The sequence below is a fragment of the Oncorhynchus gorbuscha genome, linkage group LG15 (genome assembly GCF_021184085.1).
Source record: "Oncorhynchus gorbuscha isolate QuinsamMale2020 ecotype Even-year linkage group LG15, OgorEven_v1.0, whole genome shotgun sequence".
NCBI classification, from domain to species: domain Eukaryota; kingdom Metazoa; phylum Chordata; class Actinopteri; order Salmoniformes; family Salmonidae; genus Oncorhynchus; species Oncorhynchus gorbuscha.
The window spans coordinates 28,471,281-28,492,928 of record NC_060187.1 but is presented as its reverse complement, the minus strand read 5'-3'; the positions used below and the strand labels follow the sequence as shown (position 1 = coordinate 28,492,928).

Below are 21,648 nucleotides of genomic sequence, written 5' to 3'. Positions count from 1 at the left end.
TTTCCTGGCACCACACTCCGAGGGCCCTCACCTCCTCCCTGTAGGCCGTCTCGTCGTTGTTGGTAATCAAGCCTACCACTGTTGTGTCGTCCGCAAACTTGATGATTGAGTTGGAGGCGTGCATGGCCCCGCAGTCGTGGGTGAACAGGGATTACAGGAGAGGGCTCCAAACGCACCCTTGTGGGGCCCCAGTGTTGAGGATCAGCGGGGTGGAGATGTTGTTACCTACCCTCACCGTGAGATGTTGTTACCTACCCTCACCGTGTGATGTTGTTACCTACCCTCACCGTGTGATGTTGTTACCTACCCTCACCGTGAGATGTTGTTACCTACCCTCACCGTGTTACCGTATTTGTAACCGTATTTGTTACCATTTGTTACCGTGAACCTTGAGGAGCTGTGTCAATTCTTCTACACATGTGTAGGTGCTGTGTAGTTGCTGTACCTATGAGTATGAAGATGGGAGAGCGCGAGAGAGAAAGACCGAGACGGTGAGGAGGGAAAGGCGGGTGATGACTGACTCTCTGTCTCAGAGTAAATTCTCTTCACTGGCCAATTGGTGCTTTGGACTTTAGATTTGATTGTGTTATTGAGACACACTGCTGTTCATTACCGCACCATGATACTGCACCTTTCCTCTTCTCTCTTCAGCTCCCCCTCCTCTCCTGGGATCTCTCTCCTCTCCTGGGATCCCTCTCCTCTCCTGGGATCCCTCTCCTCTCCTGGGATCCCTCTCCTCTCCTGGGATCTCTCTCCTCTCCTGGGATCCCTCTCCTCTCCTGGGATCCCTCTCCTCTCCTTAGCTCCCCATCCTCTCCTTAGCTCCCCATCCTCTCCTGGGCTCCCTCTCCTCTCCTGGGATCCCTCTCCTCTCCTTAGCTCCCTCTCCTCTCCTGGGATCCCTCTCCTCTCCTTAGCTCCCCATCCTCTCCTTAGCTCCCTCTCCTCTCCTGGGATCCCTCTCCTCTCCTGGGATCCCTCTCCTCTCCTGGGATGTCTGGGATCCCTCTCCTTCCTGTGCTTCCCATTCTATTCGTTTCCCTCTGCTGGTCTTATTAGGTTCTTTCCCTTTTTCTATCCTGGGATCCCCCCTCCCTCTCTCACTCTCTCGATCCCTCTCGTTCCTTCCTGCTCCCAGCTGTTCCTATCCCTCTCCTCTCCTCGGATCCCTCTCCCTCCTGGGATCCCTCTCCTCTCCTCGGATCCCGTGCTGTGTTTGTGTATCGCCCTGTCTCCTGGGATCTGGTTCAAGTGCTCCCAACCTGCCTGGGATCACTCTCAGTTTGTCCTCGTCATTTCGAGTCTCCTTTACTGGATTAAAGACTCTGTTTTCGCAAGTCCTTTTGGGTCCTCTTTCACCTGCATGACCTGGACCCAGATCAGACCTCGTTACACTCCTCGGATCCAAGGAGCCATCCAGACCGAGGGATCCTGCTCTCCCATGCCGTGGAGAACCTGGCCGCTGGGATCCTGGACAGTTCCAGAGTCTCCTGGGTTACCCTGGCCTGCCGACCTCCCTGGGATCCCCACCTCTCTCCGGGCAGCCCACTGAGTCCCCTTTCTCACGCAGTGTGAGATTGTGACTCTCTCTCCAACCCAACACATATCTAACTCGGGAATTGCATACTGTAATCCCTCATTAACCCTACTGGCCGGGCTCTGCATAATGGAGCACAGCTATCTGGGAGGCAATGCTCGGCTGATTGCTCTAACAAGTTCCAGAACTTTAAAGAGGGCCGATGATTCGGTTTTTGACCGTTCAGTTTTTGGTCTTCTAGGGCCCTGGCTTCCTTATGCCAAGGTGAACGGTCCAGATGAACGGATTATTCTAGTAATAGGGTTTCGCACTCTCTGCCTAATCTTAGAAAGTGAGTGGAACGATGTCTTTTCTGGAGGGACTCAGACGCAGTTTAAGGATGAGATTCTCTCCCGGGAGGTTCCTTCAGATGTGGACTCTTTGATTGCTTTACATCCGCATAGAACGTTTTGGAGATCTTCGTCACAGGGCTTTCTGTTTGAAAAACGGTGTTTCCCTGCTCCGCAGCCAACCATCTCCAAACCTCTGGCTCAGAGTCTGAGCCCATGCAGCTGGGAGGGATTCGCATCTCGACTAAGGAGAGGGAACGGAGGATCACCAACCGCCTGTGCCTCTATTAGTTTGCTGGACATTTTGTTAATTCATGTCCAGTTTAAATGCCAGAGCTCATCTGTAAGCGGAGGGCTACAGGTGAGCATCAAGTCTCTCCATCAAGATCCTGTACTACTTTGTCGGTCCATCTACGCTGGACCGGTTCGGGTGCTACATGTAGTGCCTTGATAGACTCTGGGGCTGAGGGTTGTTTCATGGACGAAGCATGGGTTCGGAAACATGACATTCCTTTCAGAGAGTTAGAGAAGCCTACGCCCATGTTCGCCTTAGATGGTAGTCATCTTCCCAGTATCAGATTTGAGACACTACCTTTAACCCTCACAGTATCTGGTAACCACAGTGAGACTTTTTGATTTTTCGTTCACCGTTTACACCTGTTGTTTTGGGTCATCCCTGGCTAGTATGTCATAATCCTTCTATTAATTGGTCTGAATATAAGATCCCAACTCACCATATCCCAAGAATATCCTGGATTTTTCTTGTGGATCATGCAGTATGACCCAAGGAAACGACTGAAAAAGTGTTTGGTCAATGTCTGCCATCCCTCCCAGTTTCTTCTGTCCCTCTCTCGACTCAGGAGGAACCTGGCAAGATTTGATCAGAGAGTGCCTGAGGAATATCACTGGGATCTGCGGTGCACGGTCTTCCAGTCGGCCGATCCCTGGTAGCCAATGACTCCATGGTGTGATGAAGGAAACATTCCTCTTCTCACCGGTCCTATGATTGTAGTTATCTGATCTCCTTCACAGGACCACTCCTCCTTTGCAAACTGGGGTAGACTATACAAAGCCAATCTCTGATCGGCTCCCCAGGGGTGGTAAAACGTAAGGCTCTCGAGGATTATTTGTCTGTGTCTCTTGACTGTCCAACGGGTCACCATAGTGCCTTCTTCCTCTTCCATCACGTGGACCATGGGGCGATGGGAATTCTTGATTCGTTAAGAAGAAGGTCGGTACTCCCATAGCGCCTCCTGAAACCGTGGATTGATCGAGGGAAACTGAATGACATAACGTTAAGAATCAATTATCCGCATCCCTCATGTCATCAGCCTTCGAGATTCTGCAGGGAGCCAGGTGCACTAAGTTGGACCTTCGTAACGCTTACCATCTCGTGCGCATCAGAGAGGGGGACGAGTGGAAAACGGCGTTTAACACTCCCCAGCCGCGCCCCTTAGGGCATTTTGAGTACCGGATGGATATAGGTCTATAACAGTTTGGGTCTAGACTGTCTCCCCCTTTGAAGAGGGGGATGACCGCGATAGCTTTCCAATCTTTTGGGATCTCAGATGATACGAAAGAGATTTTGAACAGTCTAGTAATAGGGGTTGCAACAATTTCTGCAGATAATCTTAGAAAGAGAGGGTCCAGATTGTCTAGCCCAGCTGATTTGTAGGGATCCAGATTTTCCAGTTCTTTCAGAACATCAGCTGTCTGGATTTGGGTGAAGGAGAAGTGGGGGGGGGATCTTTTTCTCCATGGACTTTACAGTGTCCCAAAACGTTTTGGAATTAGTGCTACAGGATGCACATTTCTGTTTGAAAAAGCTAGCCTTACCTTTCCAAACTGACTGTGTATATTAGTTCCTGACTTCCCTGAAAAGTTGAAGCTCTATTCAATGCTAATGCAGAACGCCACAGGATGTTTTTGTGCTGGTCAAGGGCAGACAAGTCTGGGGTGAACCAAGGGCTATATCTGTTCTTAGTTCTACATTTTTTGAATGGGACATGCTTATTTAAGATGGCGAGGAAAGCACTTTTAAAGAGCAATCAGGCATCCTCTACTGACGGGAAGAGGTCATTATCTTTCCAGGATACCCGGAAAGCCTTACTTGCTGAAGTGTTTTAGGAGTGTTTGACAGTGATGAGGCGGTGGTTGTTTGACCACGGACACATTACGCAGGCAGGCAATGAGGCAGTGATCGCTGAGATCCTGGTTCAAGACAACAGAGGTGTATTTGGAGGTCAAGTTGATCAGGATGATATCTAAGAGGGCCATGCCCATGGTTACGGATTTAGGGTTGTACCTGGTAGGTTCCTTGTTGATTTGTGTGAGATTGAGGGCATCTAGCTTAGATTGTAGGACGGCCGGGGTGTTAAGCATGTCCCAGTTTAGGTCACCTAGCAGCACGAACTCTGAAGATAGATGGGGGGCAATCAATTCACATATGGTGTCCAGGACACAGCTGGGGACTGAAGGGGGTCTATAACAAGCGACAAAGGTGAGAGACTTGTTTCTGGAAAAGTGGATTTTTAAAAGTAGAAGTTCGAATTGTTTGGGCACAGACCTGGATAGTATGACAGAACTCTGCAGGCTATCTCTGCAGTAGATTGCAACTCTGTTAAAGTTAGGGATGGAATTTTTGGTGTTCTTCCTAAGCCATGATTCAGACACGGCTATGACATCAGGGCTGCTAAAGCAGTGATTAAAACCAACTTGGAGAGGAGGCTTCTAATGTTAACATGCATGAAACCATGGCTTTTATGTTTACAGAAGTAAACAAATGAGAGCGCCTGGGGAATGGGAGTGGTTCTGGGGGCTGCAGGGCCTGGTTAACCTCTACATCACCAGAGGAACAGAGGAGGAGTAGGATAAGGTTTGGCTAAATTCTGTAAGAACTGCTCGTCTAGTGCGTTTGGAACAGAGAGTAAAAGGAGCAGATTTTCTGAGCGCGGAAGAATAGATTCAAGGCATAATGTACAGACAAGGGTATGGTAGGGTGTGAGTACAGTGGAGGTAAACCTAGGCATTGAGTGACGATGAGAGAGGTTTTGTCTCTAGAGGCACCAGTTATGCCAGGTGAGGTCACCGCATGTGTGGGGGGTGGAACAGAAGGGCTATCTAAGGCATATTGGGCAGAGCTAGGGGCTCTACAGTGAAATAAGACAATAATCACTAACCAAAACAGCAATAGACAAGGCATATTGACATTAGGGAGAGGCATGTGTAGCTGAGTGATCATAGGGTCCAATGAGTAGCACTAGATGAGTCAGGGAGCCAATTCCGTAATTGCTGCTATGCTACGTGATTCAGACAACTAGCGGGCCGGGGATAGCAGATGGGCAGATGATCCGGTGTAAAGGTCCAGAGCTTGCGGTAGGAATCCGGAGATGTGGTAGAGAAAAGCAGTCCAATATGCTCTGGGTTGATATCGCGCTGTACAGACTGGAAGGAATTGATCGGGTTGAGGCTGGCTGATGTCCGAGTTAACGGTGAGGACCGCTAGCAGTGGCTAACTGACTACTAGATGGTAGCAGGTTAGCTGACTAGCTTCTGATGGGGGTTCTGGTTCTAAAGTATAACAATAGCAGATCCGTACCACATTGGGTGAGGCGGGTTGCAGGAGAGTATACTCAGTCCGTAGAAGGAAAGTGAGATTAAAATATATATGAAGAAAAGCGGTATATACACGGGATGGGACAAGACAAAAACACACGTCTGACTGCTACACCATCTTGGATCAAGAATAAGATACCTTATGAGGCAGGATATTTATGTCTTCGTAATAATGATTGGCAGCAGCTAATGGGGATCCTTAATAAATACAAATACAAATTGATGCTGACAATGTGAATGTGACGCTTGCTGCTTTGCCACTAGCATGTTGGAAGACCGACATCAGCTCTCAGATCCAACACAGACTTTAGGTCAGTGGGCTAACACAGTCTGGAGACACACAGACGACCTGGATTGGATACCTGGTAGGCCAAATGAGTCCCCAATTAACAGTCCCAGACATTCTCCTCTCCTCCTTTCTCCCTAGGCTGTGTGGTGTCTGTCTCTCTCTTTTCCCCCCTCTGGGCTGGGTACAGCAGTGTAGCGGTTGTGTGGTAGTATTCTACAGTCATGTGGTTTCTGGTGTTCTCAGGAGAGGTGTAGTAGCTGGTAGGTACAATAACTTGGAGTTATTCGCATCACTGTGACATTTTTCTGTGCTTTGCTGCTAGGGTCAGATTATGGTTGTGCGTGTGTGCGTGTGTGTGTGTGTGTGTGTGTGTGTGTGTGTGTGTGTGTGTGTGTGTGTGTGTGTGTGTGTGTGTGTGTGTGTGTGTGTGTGTGTGTGTGTGTGTGTGTGTGTGTGTGTGTGTGTGTGTGTGTGTGTGTGTGTGTGTGTGTGTGTGTGTGTGTACCCCGACACACTCACACAACACGCAAAAGAAATCCAGTCCAATTTTCCCCAGACTTTTTTTATAGAACTCCACTGGGAGTCCATCGACACCCGGTGCCGGCTGGGGGACATCTGGGTTACTGCCTTTGCCAGTTCATGGGACAACAGGAGAATGTCCATTTAATCCCTGTGCCAGAGAGAGCTTAGGGAGTTCTGCAAACAAAACCTGAGCCATAGGGTCACACATTCTGCCCTAGTCCACTTCCACATCTCCCCCACCACAGAGGTCACCAGCCCATCAGACAGACGTAGACAATGCATACCATTGGCTTCACTGCTCTGTCTTTCCAAACCAAAGAAGAAGGAGCTGGGAGCATCCATCTCCTTGAGCATGGAGAACCTAGCTCTTACAAGTGCTCCCTTTGCTTTAACCTGGAAAGACTGCCCAGGTCCCTACGTAATTCAGCCAAATTAGCCTGGAGGCCTACATTGCCTTGCCCCACCAGCTCTACCTCCACTTCACTGATACTACGCTCAACTTCCCCCAATACTTTCCTAGCCTCTGAGGATGAGAGAGCTGTATACTGTTGACAGTAAAGCCGGTTTTGTACTTTTCCCACATCCCACCATTGACTCAGAGACTCATACTCCTCTCTTCACTGCCCCCACCTTCCCCTGGAAACCTGAGCAAAAAGTGGCATCTTGTAAGAGCTTTACATTAAACTTCCAAAAGGATGCCTGCCGAGGCCCTGGTGAAATAGACAGCCGAACCATGGTTGTGATGATGCGAAAAACAGACCGGGAGAATGGTTGCGCCGAACAACCTATTGCTCTGATTCCTGGACATGTAGAATTGATCAAGCCGGGCTGCACTCACCCTACCCAAACATCCACTAGGTCAAACTGATTAATGATGTCCCTTAACACACCCACTGAGCCTGAATGAGGCTCCTCCCCATTTCTGTCTTTCATGAAATGAATTATGCAGTTCCAGTCCCCGCCGACCAGCAGCATCTCATCAGGCACTACCTGTGAGAGTTCCTCTCTAAGACACCCAAATAGAAGTACCCTCTCTCTCCCTGTGTTAGGCGCATACACATTTATAAAGACAAAACCCTGCTTTTACTACAAGCAGTCTACCCCTACACACCTCCTTTGCGGAGTACATTTTTATAGACAGACTAGGTACAAAAAGACTGCCACCTCTGCACTAACATTTGTCCCATGGCTTAGCACATCTGCCCCTTTCCACCAGAGCCCTCAATTGACTTCATTCACCAAATCACTATGCGTCTCCTGCAGAAACAACACCTGTACTTTTTTTTGTTTTACATATTCACCCAACACAATCCTCTTTCCCGCATCTCTGGTGCCATTTTTATATTGAGCGAGCCGACCCGAAGAGTCTCCATAAGAAGTGGGAGAAAAGCCATCAGAGAAAGAGACCAATAGCAAAGCTCAAAAAGCCTCCGTGCCAGAAAGAAACTATTCATCTAAACAGTGTCTGAAGGTAGACCTGTACCCACTGTTGTAACCCACGTGTTTTACTGAAGCGTGTTTTACTGATCTTACAAACTTTACCGGATCGCAAAAAAAGCCTCAAGATGAACTGTGTTCCCCTTCGTCTCATTCAGGAACCTGACAGTTCCCTCACCGTATACTTTTTTGGTGTTTTTTTGTTGTTTAATTTTACCCCCTTTTCTCCCCAATTTCGTGGTATCCAATAGTTTTAGTATCTTGTCTCATCGCTACAACTCCCGTACGGCTCGGGAGAGACAAAGGTTGAAAGTCATGCGTCCTCCGATACACAACCCAACCAAGCCGCACTGCTTCTTTAACACAGCGAGCATCCAACCCGGAAGCCAGCCGCACCAATGTGTCAGAGGAAACACCGTGCACCTGGCAACCTTGGTTAGCGCGCACAGCACCCGGCCCGCCACAGGAGTCGCTGGTGCGCGATGAGACAAGGATTTCCCTACCAGCAAAACCTTCCCTAGCCCGGACGACGCTAGGCCAATTGTGCGTCGCCCCACGGACCTCCCGGTCACGGCCAGTTACGACCGTGAGGGTCCCTCACTGGCGCTTGTACCCTCACCTTGTCTATGGCCTTTATGTGGGCACGCAAAGCTCTTATGCCCCAAATCCCCACACTCAAAGCACCGTAGACTATCTGTGATGGCAAACCCCGTGTAGAGCCCCTCCCCATGCCTCACTTTAAAATGCACATTTAGCTGTTGCTCATTGTTATTTCAGAAACATGAACACTTTCCTCCGGAACAAAACAACATGCTTGACGGCATCTGCCTGAAAACCTGCAAACTGTACACAAAACCCACTAGCAAACTGTACACAAAACCCACTAGCAAACTGTACACAAAACCCACTAGCAAACTTACCAAAACAACTCAGCTCTTTCCTGATTTGATCATCCATAGTAAACGGAGGGACATTTGCAACTACCACCCTGGTCGAGGGGGTAGAAAGAGAATAAACTGGCACCAAGACACCCCTTCAAACTATTCCACTAGCAATGAGCCTCTACCCACTAAATTGACTAGTTTCATGAACACAGCTACAGCTTTATTCATTCTGGAAGCGGAATGTAGAAATTCAGCTCCTACCTGGTCACCGACAGCATCCTACCTGTTCACCGACAGCATCCTACCTGGTCACCGACAGCATCCTACCTGTTCACCGACAGCATCCTACCTGGTCACCGACAGCATCCTACCTGGTCACCGACAGCATCCTACCTGTTCACCGACAGCATCCTACCTGTTCACCGACAGCATCCTACCTGGTCACCGACAGCATCCTACCTGGTCACCGACAGCATCCTACCTGGTCACCGACAGCATCCTACCTGGTCACTGACAGCATCCTACCTGGTCACCGACAGCATCCTACCTGGTCACCGACAGCATCCTACCTGGTCACCGACAGCATCCTACCTGGTCACCGACAGCAGGCAGGAACTCCTCCACCTTAACTCCATTCTCAGGAACACACCTGAATCCATGCCGCAACGACAGCGTCTCCTCCGCGCTAGGCTGCGAAGCCATCACGCACACCACACATTCCAATCCCCCAGGAAACTAAAACTCTGTCCTCTTCCTCCCAGTGGGTACCGCTAAAACAAACAGTGCATTAACCCTCCACCATAGAAACATTTACATTTACAGAATCATAAAACACGGGACGAAATGTTAACTGTCCATTGTGCCAATAGATGGAATACACTCACATGAGATTTGCTGTGATGTTGACAGAGTGGCATGGGAGGTTTATTTCTTAGACTGGGGTAAGATGTCAATTTTGGGACACATCCTCAGTAGTGTGCCTTCAAATCAGTGGGTGTTTCGGCCTTTAATCACTAAACACCCTCATCAAAGGTGGCCAGCTAAAGGGTAATCAAGCCTTAGCTTGTGTCCCATGCCCAATTAAGATGTCCCACGGGACTATGCAAGGCAGGGGCGTCCTCTTCCCTGAGCCAGCCATACAGCTGACCGCATACCTCATATGACCTCCTCAAGTTGGAGGGATCTGAATTGGGTTCTCAGGTGGGGGTGGGGGGTCATGAAGTTATAGCCCAGCAAGGGTCCTTCCGTTTGATCCAGATCCACTGGCTGCCTCTTTCAGCTGCTTGAGAAACTGCTCTGACGGTCTGCCGCAGAGCCTGTCCATGGATTCCAAGCTCTTTCAGCAACTTGATGATGGAAGACGCCACGAATCCTCTGCATCCCACTTCAACTGGCCAGACCTTTGCATTCCAGTCACGCTGAGTTGCGTCTGCTGCCAACTCTGTGTAACGCAGTTTCTTGCGCTCGTAGGCCTCTTCAACAGAATTTTCCCACGGGACTGTGAGCTCTATGATGTACACAGCCTTTCGTGAAGGGGACCAGAGTACCATGTCTGGCCTAAGGTTGGTAGAAGCAATCTCGGGTGGAAAATGAGTTGCTGGCCAATATCGACAAGCATCTTCCAGTCCCGGGCCATGGCTAGGTGTCCAGTTTCTGGCTTTGTAGGAGGATACTTGGGCCTTTTCTGTCCCTCCCGGATGAATGTTGTTGTTTTGACGGGATTGCTTGTTTATGGAGGTATTGAATTGGTTGCACTCCTCTTGGTCTCAAGTGCTGCAGCCAGGCTCTTGAGGACCTGATTGTGCCTCCAGGTGTAGCGGCCTTGTGAGAGGCTGGTCTTGCAACCTGTCATTATATGCCTGAGAGTCGCTGGAGCTGGGCAGAGGGGGCAGGTCGAGTCCTCGCCATACCATTGATGTAGATTTTTTGGTGTTGGAAGCACATCATAAACAGCTCTTATGATGAAGTTGATGTTGCTTGCCTCCATTTGCCAAAGCTCACTCCAGTTGATCTTTCTCCTCTCCAGGCCTTCCCACCGCGTCCATTGCCCTTGTTTAGCAAGAGAGACAGCCTTTGCACTTCTTGCAGTCTCCTCCTGTCTGCGCACCTCCTCGACCACCAGCTTCCTGCGTTCAGATGTCGTTGCCTTATGGAACGTTGGTTTGCTTGCTGCCAGGCCAAAGCCTCCTCTTCCATGCTGGATATTCCCCACAATGTCTTGGTGTCTCAGGGCTGATGTTGCTTGCTGCACAGCCTTGGATGATGTCCATTTCCGTCCAGTTTGTAGGAGAGGTGCAGCCTTGCTAATGGTCTGGTCTTTGGAGTCCTTCAATGTCATCTGAAGTCTTACTTTAGAGCACTTGTACTCCTCCGTTAGACTTGTAAGAGGTAGTTCAAGGACCACTTTGCCATAGAGGCCGATGTTACTCAGGCATCGTGGGACACCCAGCCATTTCTTCACGTATGAGGTAATGGTTCGCTCCATCTTCTCCACTGTTGTTATTGGGACCTCATAGACGGTGAGTGGCCACATTACCCGGGGGAGAAGTCCAAACTGTAGGCACCAAAGCTTGAGCCTCCCAGGCAGTAGGGTCTTGTTGATGTTCTCAAGACCGTCGGCGGTGTCCTGCCTTACTTGCTGCACTTGATCTTTATCCCGGAGGCTTTCGTTGTACCATCTACCCAGGCTCTTGATGGGTTGCTCAGATACCGTTGGTATCGGGTCATCTGCAAATCAGAACCTCACATCTTTAAGCTGTCCCTTGACTATGGAGATGCTTCGAGATTTGCTTGGCTTGATTTTCATCCGGGCCCACTTGATGTTATCCTGCAGTTTTGCAAGTAGTCGCCTGGTGCATGCTGCAGTGGTGGTCAGTGTAGTCATGTCATCCATGTATGCTCGGATAGGTGGGAGACGGAGCCCTTCCTTAGTTCTCTCACCGCCGACCACCCATCTCGATGCCCTGATGATGACTTCCATGGCCATAGTGAAGGCCAGAGGAGAAATTGTACAGCCTGCCATTATGCCTACTTCCAAGCCCTGCCATGTTGTTGTGAAGTCAGGTGTTGTGAAACACAATTGCAGGTCTTGGAAATAGGCCTTTACCAGTGTAGTGATGGGTTCTGGTACGTGGAAAATGTTGAAGGATTCCCAGAGGAGTTCATGGGGAACTGAGCCAAAGGCATTGGCCAGGTCGAGGAAGATGACATAGAGGTCTCTCTTGTCCTTCTTAGCTGTTTGGATCTGGTGCCAAATCATACTAGTATGTTCCAGGCAACCAGAGAAACCAGGAATGCCTGCTTTCTGTACAGATGTATCAATGTACTTGTTCCTTTCCAGATAAGTGGACAGCCTCTGTGCTATTATACTGAAAAAGATCTTCCCTTCGACGTTGAGAAGGGAGATTGGTCGGAATTGACTGATGTCTGTCGCATCCTTCTCTTTCGGGATTAGCACACCACCAGCCCTTCGCCATGCCTTTGGTATTATTTCTTTCTGCCACACTATCCTCATGAGCCTCCAAAGAAAGCGTAGAACATCCGGGGCGTTCATGTAGAGCTTGTATGGTACTCCATTAGGCCCAGGAGCAGAGGCCGCTCTTGCTCTTTGGACAACGTTCTCTACTTCCCTCCATTTTGGAGGGTCAGTGTCCAGATTGAATTTTGGTGGTTGAATAGGTGGGATGTCATGTGGGATGACCATCTGCTCATGCCTTTTCATGTCCTGGTGGACATTTTCCAGATGTTCTTCCAGTTCAGGCTTTGGAGTTTTTAGGATTCCGCACTTTTCCTTTGCGAAGAGATCTTTGACAAACTTAAAGGGTTTTTTATAGAACCGTGTTCTTGAGTGTACCTTCTTCCTACGAAGTTTCCTTAAGTTTTCCGCTCTTCGCAAGGTTGCCAGCCGACATTTAATGTCTGCTTGGAGTAGCATGAGACCTTCTCTCTCTGCATCAGAGGCCTTCTTCCACTGCTTCCTCAGCTGCCTTCTCTCTCTGACAAGTATCTCGATCTCTGCTGTCTCCTAGATTTGGCTGGCGGGGGTGGTGTCTTGCCACTTCTCCTTTCGTTTACTCCAAAGCGCTCTTCTCCGTAGTGGTAGATACAAGCTAAAACAAACAGTGCATTAACCCTCCACCATAGAAACATTTACATTTACAGACATTTAAGTTAGGACAGAGCTCTCCACACCAAGCACTCAAACTCCAAAAAACTCCCAGCAAGGGGGGAGGGAGAGAGCAAGAGGGGTGGGGAGAGGGTGAGATTATGAACACTCAGAGAGAGGGAGAGAGAAAGAAAGAGGAATTATGAACACACAGAGAGAGAAAGAGGAATTATGAACACACAGAGAGAGAAAGCGGAATTATGAACACACAGAGAGAGAAAGAGTAATTATGAACACAGAGAGAGAGAGAAAGAGGAATTATGAACACACAGAGAGAGAGAAAGAGGAATTATGAACACACAGAGAGAGAGAAAGAGGAATTATGAACACAGAGAGGGAGAAAGAGGAATTATGAACACACAGAGAGAGAGAGGAAGAGGAATTATGAACACATAGAGAAAGAGGAATTATGAACACACAGAGAGAAAGAGGAATTATGAACACACAGAGAGAGAGAGAAAGAGGAATTATGAACACAGAGAGAGGGGATGGAAAGGGGAGAGAGAGGAGAATAATGAGAGAAAGGTAGTTTATTATTCGTAGAGAGCTGAGTGGCTGGTTGAGTGTATATGCTAATTTCGCCCTGAGCCCGATGGACAGAACACAATTAACCTGAGAGAGAGTGAAAGAGGGGACATTTACATTGACCAGGAACAGAAAGAGAATAGACCGTGCATGGTTTGCCCCTCTATCTTCCCTCCTCCATCTCTCTGTGTGCCTGTAGAAACAGATGATTTTTGGGCATTAAGCTCCTCTTGACAGGCCCCGGTTTATGCACACACACACACACACACACACACACACACACACACACACACACACACACACACACACACACACACACACACACACACACACACACACACACACACACACAGACACAGACACAGACACAGACACAGACACAGACACAGACACACACACAGACACACACACACAGACACAGACACAGACACACAACTGTTGGCTGCGCCCCACTTACTGGCATCCAATTCACTTCTTGTTTCCTCCCCCTGTCCTCCTCTCCCCGTCCTGCTCTCCTCTCGTTCTGCAGACACACTAAGCCATGTTCATGTCTCCCTCTCTCAGCTCAAACCAGGATAACAAGGACAGCTGATTCATACAGTAGAACAGAGTTCTCAACCTTTTTATACCAGGGACCAACTTATGGTCCTTTCTCCTTCATGGTTTACATTCAAACTAAAACAGACTGGTCCAAATCAGCGAACATTGCAGTATTCAGGATTGTTGTTAATGGTGGTTGTTTTGTTGTAAGTGTTGATGTTTTTGTTGTTATGCTTCTTAATTGTGCGATATGTTAATTCTGAGCCACCGTCATCGGACAACATGCTGAATATCTTCTTCCTCTCTCTGAAATCTGTGGTTTCTCCCTCAGGGTATCTTAGCCTAGATTAGAAATATCTGTCTTTCCCCAGTGAAATCCACCAGATGCCCCCCCCCCCCACACACACACACACACACACACACACACACACACACACACACACACACACACACACACACACACACACACACACACACACACACACACACACACACACACACACACACACACACACACACACACACACACACACACACACACACGCACACAACAGCACCGCAGGCATGCGCACACTCATAAACACACTGCCTTTCATCCAAGGAGAAGGGTGGTTTCAACACTTACAAACATATGTTAATATTACCAGACAGATCTTCTAGAAGTCTTCTAGAAACAAGGACAGTCTGCGAGAAACAATGACAGTCTGTGAGAAATAAGGACAGTCTGCTAGATATTAAGGACAGTCTGCTAGAAATAAGGACCGTCTGCTAGAAATAAGGACCGTCTGCTAGAAATGAAGGACAGTCTGCTAGAAATGAAGGACAGTCTGCTAGAAATGAAGGACAGTCTGCTAGAAATGAAGGACAGTCTGCTAGAAATGAAGGACAGTCTGCTAGAAACAAGGATAGAGCTAGAAATAAGGACAGTTTGCTAGAAACAAGGACAGTCTGCTAGAAATAAGGACAGTCTGCGAGAAATAAGGACAGTCTGCGAGAAATGAAGGACAGTCTGCTAGAAATGAAGAACAGTCTGCTAGAAATGAAGGACAGTCTGCTGGAAATGAAGAACAGTCTGCTAGAAATTAAGGAAAGTCTGTAGAAATTAAGGAAAGTCTGTTCGAAATAAAGGATATCTAGCTGAAGCTATTTTCAGTTAGTAGAGAGAAAAGGGAGAGTAAGAAAGAAAGATGAGGGAATATGCTGGAGGTTGCATTAGTGTCCTTTCTCCTCCCTCTCTCTCCCTTCATTCTGCAGAGGCAGAGAGATCATAATAGCAGTAATTGGAGTGACTCATACAGTACAGTACATCTCCAGCATGTTTCACTCAGATAAAGAATATTGTCAGCGGTTTCTGGCTTGCGTTTGTGCGTGTGCATGTGCCTGCTTCTGTTTGTGTTCTGTTGGTAGGAATGGTCTGTCGGTAGGAATGGTCTGTCGGTAGGAATGGTCTGTCGGTAGGAATGGTCTGTCGGTAGGAATGGTCTGTCGGTAGGAATGCTATGGGTTTCCTGTGTTCCCCATTATGGACAATTATCAACTGACAGGAGACAGATAGACAAAGAGTACATGGGGGCATTAGGGCATGAGGGTTGAGGACAGACTGTTAAGAAGGAGGGAGCAGGGAGGAGGGAAGGATGTCTAATATCACCCCTGTCTCCTCCATAGTGTTACTGGGAGAGCTTCTGTATTGATGTACTGCTGCAAAATAATACATGCACTAACTATCTCTCTCTTTCTCTCTCCCTTTCTCTCCCTCTCTCCTTGCTTATCTCCTCTCTCCCTTTCTCTCCCTCTCTCCTTGCTTATCTCTCTCTCTCTCCTTTCTCTCCCTCTCTCCTTGCTTATCTCTCTCTCTCTCCCTTCTCTTCTCCTTGCTTATCTCTCTCTCCCTTTCTCTCCCTCTCTCCTTGCTTATCTCTCTCTCTCCCTTTCTCTCTCTCTCTCCTTGCTTATCTCTCTCTCTCTCCCTTTCTCTCCCTCTCTCCTTGCTTATCTCTCTCTCTCTCTCCCACTCTCCTTGCTTATCTCTCTCTCTCCCTTTCTCTCCCTCTCTCCTTGCTTATCTCTCTCTCTCCCTTTCTCTCCCTCTCCTTGCTTATCTCTCTCTCTTTCTCTCCCACTCTCCTTGCTTATCTCTCTCTCTCTCCCTTTCTCTCCCACTCTCCTTGCTTATCTCTCTCTCTTTCTCCCTTTCTCTCCCTCTCTCCTTGCTTATCTCTCTCTCTCTCTCCCTTTCTCTCCCACTCCCCTTGCTTATCTCTCTCTCTTTCTCTCTCTCTTTCTCTCCCACTCTCCTTGCTTATCTCTCTCTCTCTCCCTTTCTCTCCCTCTCTCCTTGCTTACCTCTCTCTCTCTCTCCCTTTCTCTCCCTCTCTCCTTGCTTATCTCTCTCTCTATCTCTCTCTCCCTTTCTCTCCCTCTCTCCTTGCTTATCTCTCTCTCTCTCTCTCCATTTCTCTCCCTCTCTCCTTGCTTATCTCTCTCTCTCTCCCTCTCTCCTTGCTTATCTCTCTCTCTCCCCTTCTCTCCCTCTCTCCTTGCTTATCTGCTTATCTCTCTCTCTCTCTCCCTTCTCTCTCTCTCCCTCTCTCCTTGCTTATCTCTCTCTCTCTCCCTTTCTCTCCCACTCCCCTTGCTTCTCTCTCTCTCTTTCTCTCTCTCTCTCTCCCTCTCTCCTTGCTTATCTCTCTCTCTCTCTCCCCTTCTCTCCCTCTCTCCTTGCTTATCTCTCTCTCTCTCCTTTCTCTCCCTCTCTCCTTGCTTATCTCTCTCTCTCTCTCTCTCCCCTTCTCTCCCTCTCTCCTTGCTTATCTCTCTCTCTCCCCTTCTCTCCCTCTCTCCTTGCTTATCTCTCTCTCTCCCTTTCTCTCCCTCTCTCCTTGCTTCTCTCTCTCTCTCTACCTTTCTCTCCCTCTCTCCTTGCTTCTCTCTCTCTCTCCTTTCTCTCCCTCTCTCCTTATCTCTCTCTCTCCCTTTCTCTCCTCTCTCCTTGCTTCTCTCTCTCTCTCCCTTTCTCTCCCTCTCTCCTCTTCTCTTTCTCTCTCCCTTTCTCTCCCTCTCTCCTTGCTTATCTCTCTCTCCCTTTCTCTCCCTCTCTCCTTGCTTCTCTCTCCTACCTTTCTCTCCCTCTCTCCTTGCTTATCTCTCTTATCTCTCCCTTCTCTCCCTCTCTCCTTGCTTATCTCTCTCTCTCTCTCCCTTTCTCTCTCTCCCTCTCTCTTGCTTATCTCTCTCTCTCTCTCCCTTTCTCTCCCACTCCCCTTGCTTATCTCTCTCTCTTCTCTCTCTCTCTCTCCCTCTCTCCTTGCTTATCTCTCTCTCTCTCTCCTTCTCTCCCTCTCTCCTTGCTTATCTCTCTCTCTCTTTCTCTCCCTCTCTCCTTGCTTATCTCTCTCTCTCTCTCTCTCTCTCTCTCTCTCTCTCTCTCTCTCTCCTTCTCTCCCTCTCTCCTTGCTTATCTCTCTCTCTCCCCTTCTCTCCCTCTCTCCTTGCTTATCTCTCTCTCTCCCTTTCTCTCCCTCTCTCCTTGCTTCTCTCTCTCTCTACCTTTCTCTCCCTCTCTCCTTGCTTCTCTCTCTCTCTCTCCCTTTCTCTCCCTCTCTCCTTGCTTATCTCTCTCTCTCTTTCTCTCCCTCTCTCCTTGCTTCTCTCTCTCTCTCCCTTTCTCTCCCTCTCTCCTTGCTTCTCTCTCTCTCTCTCCCTTTCTCTCCCTCTCTCCTTGCTTCTCTCTCTCTCTCTACCTTTCTCTCCCTCTCTCCTTGCTTATCTCTCTCTCTCTCCCTTTCTCTCCCTCTCTCCTTGCTTATCTCTCTCTCTCCCTTTCTCTCCCTCTCTCCTTGCTTCTCTCTCTCTCCCTTTCTCTCCCTCTCTCCTTGCTTCTCTCTCTCTCCCTTTCTCTCCCTCTCTCCTTGCTTATCTCTCTCTCTCCCCTTCTCTCCCTCTCTCCTTGCTTATCTCTCTCTCTCTCCCTCTCTCCCTCTCTCCTTGCTTATCTCTCTCTCTCTCCCTTTCTCTCCCTCTCTCCTTGCTTATCTCTCTCTCTCTCTCTCTCCCCTTCTCTCCCTCTCTCCTTGCTTATCTCTCTCTCTCCCCTTCTCTCCCTCTCTCCTTGCTTATCTCTCTCTCTCCCTTTCTCTCCCTCTCTCCTTGCTTCTCTCTCTCTCTCTACCTTTCTCTCCCTCTCTCCTTGCTTATCTCTCTCTCTCTCTCCCTTTCTCTCCCTCTCTCCTTGCTTCTCTCTCTCTCTCTCTCTCTGCCTTTCTCTCCCTTTCTCTCCCTCTCTCCTTGCTTATCTCTCTCTCCCTTTCTCTCCCTGTCTCTCCTTGCTTATCTCTCTCTTTTTTCCCCAGCTCTCTGTAAGTGTGTGTGGGATGTTGTGTCAGGGCTAGAGCCCCTTCTTCTCCCATGAGCCTGTGGGCCCACACACACACACGGCGCCCTCACAAACACGCACGCAATCGACGCTGACGTTGTGAAGTGGACCCTCGTAGCCAGACCGGAGCAGAACCGGATCGAACCGGCCGTTGGGCCGGCGGAGCGGAGCCTGATGATGTCAACAGAGGCTGAGCTACAGCCAGCTGTCAGGCCCAGCGTCAGGAGAGACTCCAGGAGGAAAGGTAATCATGCTTCATAACGGCTTCATAATGCTTCATAAGGCCTTCATGCTTACCTGTGTTAAGTGTTACTGTGCTGTCATTTGATCGTTCATCTTCAGGTGCAAAGGCAGGTGTTGAGCTGTAGGTAACAGGTGTATGGGTACAGGTGTCGGGGCAGAGGTGATGCCAGTGTGTGTGCCCATCTCTCTCAGAGCCAGACAGATGGCTCTGAAATGATCTGTACCCATGTGTCCTCACCCCCAGACCCAGCCCATCAGTCACACAGTGATTCACTAAACAGTAGGTGTGAGTCCCAAAGCGGGCACTCTGTCACTGACACAACACATTATGGAGGTAAACACACATTCTTGTGTTCCCACTTACACATCCCCCACACACAACACACATCTGAGGTCAATGAAAGACAAATGCAATTGTATTTGTTCCAACTGCTGTCCACCCAGAGCCAGTCTGTCTGCTGTGAACCCTGTAGAAACAGTGTTAGGGGTTCAGGGGTAGGCAACCCTGTTCCTGGACAGTCACAGGGTGTTGCCTTAACCCACCTGAAAGACCAGGTGAAGTCTTCCAGGTCAGTTAAAGCAACCTCCTTTATACCCTGTGACTCTCCAGGAACATGGTAGCTTACCCCTGCTCTTGGGGGATGTGGAAATCTGTGTGTGTCACAGGCCTGCACTGCTCTATGATCTCCATGTATTTTGAGGTTTCAGATCCAGTCTGCTACCCCATATAGAGGCCTGACTCAGAAACCTATTATACACTTAACGTCTCCTTCTTCATCCTCCATCTCTATCTTCACCTCTCTGTCCCCACCCCCCGTCTCTCTCACTTTCTCCCCCCACCCTATCTTTGTTTCAGTAGTGTTTTCAGGCCTAATAAATGAGCGCTGTCTACCCCCTCCGTTCCCCTCTTCCCCCCGCTGGGCTGGTAGTTAGTATGCTGTTACAATCGCAGGCTGCCAGAGAGGGTGATAAAGCTGTTACAGTGGACACACACTCCGGGTGATAATAAAACAGTGACAGTGGGACAGCTGAGGACCATTAAGCCTAAATGGGGGATCCCATGGCTGCCAACATCACTATGACTGCAGGCTGCTGCCTCATATCTGCTGCCTCTCTCGTTCTGTTCCTAGCTCTCTACTGTGGAAACATTTACCGTATCTCTAATGTTCAGACCTCTAAATGACCTCTCTGAGAGGGAGGGAGGGAGGGAGAGAGGGTGAGAGGGAGAGAGGGTGAGGGAGAGGGGGAGAGAGGGAGGGAGAGGGGGGGAGAGGAGGGAGGGAGGGACCCCAAAATAATTTAATGGCAATTATTTTGTGATGTGTTTATGTATACCTGTGTGCCTATGTAATCAACGACCTCAAACCCAGGTCTCCTGCACACCATAAGATGAGGTTAGACTGATGAACTAAAGTGTGTGTGTAGTGGTCTCCCCCAGACTGTTCATGTGGTTGTTTGACCGCACCAGTAACTCATCTCCATAGCAACAGTTGCTCTCCGCACCGAATTTGCACATATCGAAACGTACCATATGTCACACACATAATCTCACCCACACCAACGATGCCTCTCTACAACGATACACTCAACACATTTTATGCACACTTCGACAATAACAACACCATACCGTGAGTGAGGGCCCCCATCAAACCAGAGGACGAGGGGATCTCACTGTCCGAGGCCGACGTGAGTAAGGTCTTTAATCAGGTCAACACTCACAAGGCCGCGTTCCAGGACACGTTCTCAGAGAATGCTCAGATCAGCTGGCAGGTATATTCACTGTCATTTTCAACCTCCTCCATCCTTGTCCCAGTGTGTAATATCCACATGTCTTCAAGAGATACTTTGGTATTTTGGGATACTTACCCAGAGTCAGATGAACTCATAGATACCATTTTTATGTCTCTGTGTGCAGTTTGAAGGAAGTCAATTCCATTCATCCTAACAGAATGGCGACATGTCTACACGACTATCTGAGCTGACACTTGTATTTATTTGTATTTTTTTGCACCGTCTCTATGCACACTCACAGGACTCTACACACTCACAGGACTCTACACACTCACAAGCCTCTACACACTCACAGGACTCTACACACTCACAGGACTCTACACACTCACAGGACTCTACACACTCACAGGACTCTACACACTCACAGGACTCTACACACTCACAGGACTCTACACACTCACAGGACTCTACACACTCACAGGACTCACACTCACAGGACTCTACACACTCACAGGACTCTACACACTCACAGGACTCTACACACTCACAGGACTCTACACACTCACAGGACTCTACACACTCACAGGACTCTACACACTCACAGGACTCTACACACTCACAGGACTCTACACACTCACAGGACTCTACACACTCACAGGACTGTACACACTCACAGGACTCACAGGACTCTACACACTCACAGGACTCTACACACTCACAGGACTCTACACACTCACAGGACTCTACACACTCACAGGACTCTACACACTCACAGGACTCTACACACTCACAGGACTCTACACACTCACAGGACTCTACACATTCACAGGACTCTACACATTCACAGGACTCTACACAGGACTCTACTACACACTCACAGGACTCTACACACTCACAGGACTCTACACACTCACAGGACTCTACACACTCACAGGACTCTACACACTCACAGGACTCTACACACTCACAGGACTCTACACACTCACAGGACTCTACACTCTACACACTCACAGGACTCTCACAGGACTCTACACACTCACAGGACTCTACACACTCACAGGACTCTACACACTCACAGGACTCTACACACTCACAGGACTCTACACACTCACAGGACTCTACACACTCACAGGACTCTACACACTCACAGGACTCTACACACTCACAGGACTCTACACACTCACAGGACTCTACACACTCACAGGACTCTACACACTCACAGGACTCTACACACTCACAGGACTCTACACACTCACAGGACTCTACACACTCACAGGACTCTACACACTCACAGGACTCTACACACTCACAGGACTCTACACACTCACAGGACTCTACACACTCACAGGACTCTACACACTTCTACACAGGACTCTACACACTCACAGGACTCTACACACTCACAGGACTCTACACACTCACAGGACTCTACACACTCACAGGACTCTACACACTCACA

The 21,648-nt window shown here is 48.9% G+C and overlaps 1 pseudogene; it reads left to right on the top strand.

The window, feature by feature from the left end:
- The window catches only part of LOC123996858, a 151,321-nt pseudogene that overhangs the window by 16,222 nt on the left and 113,451 nt on the right, over positions 1–21,648 (top strand).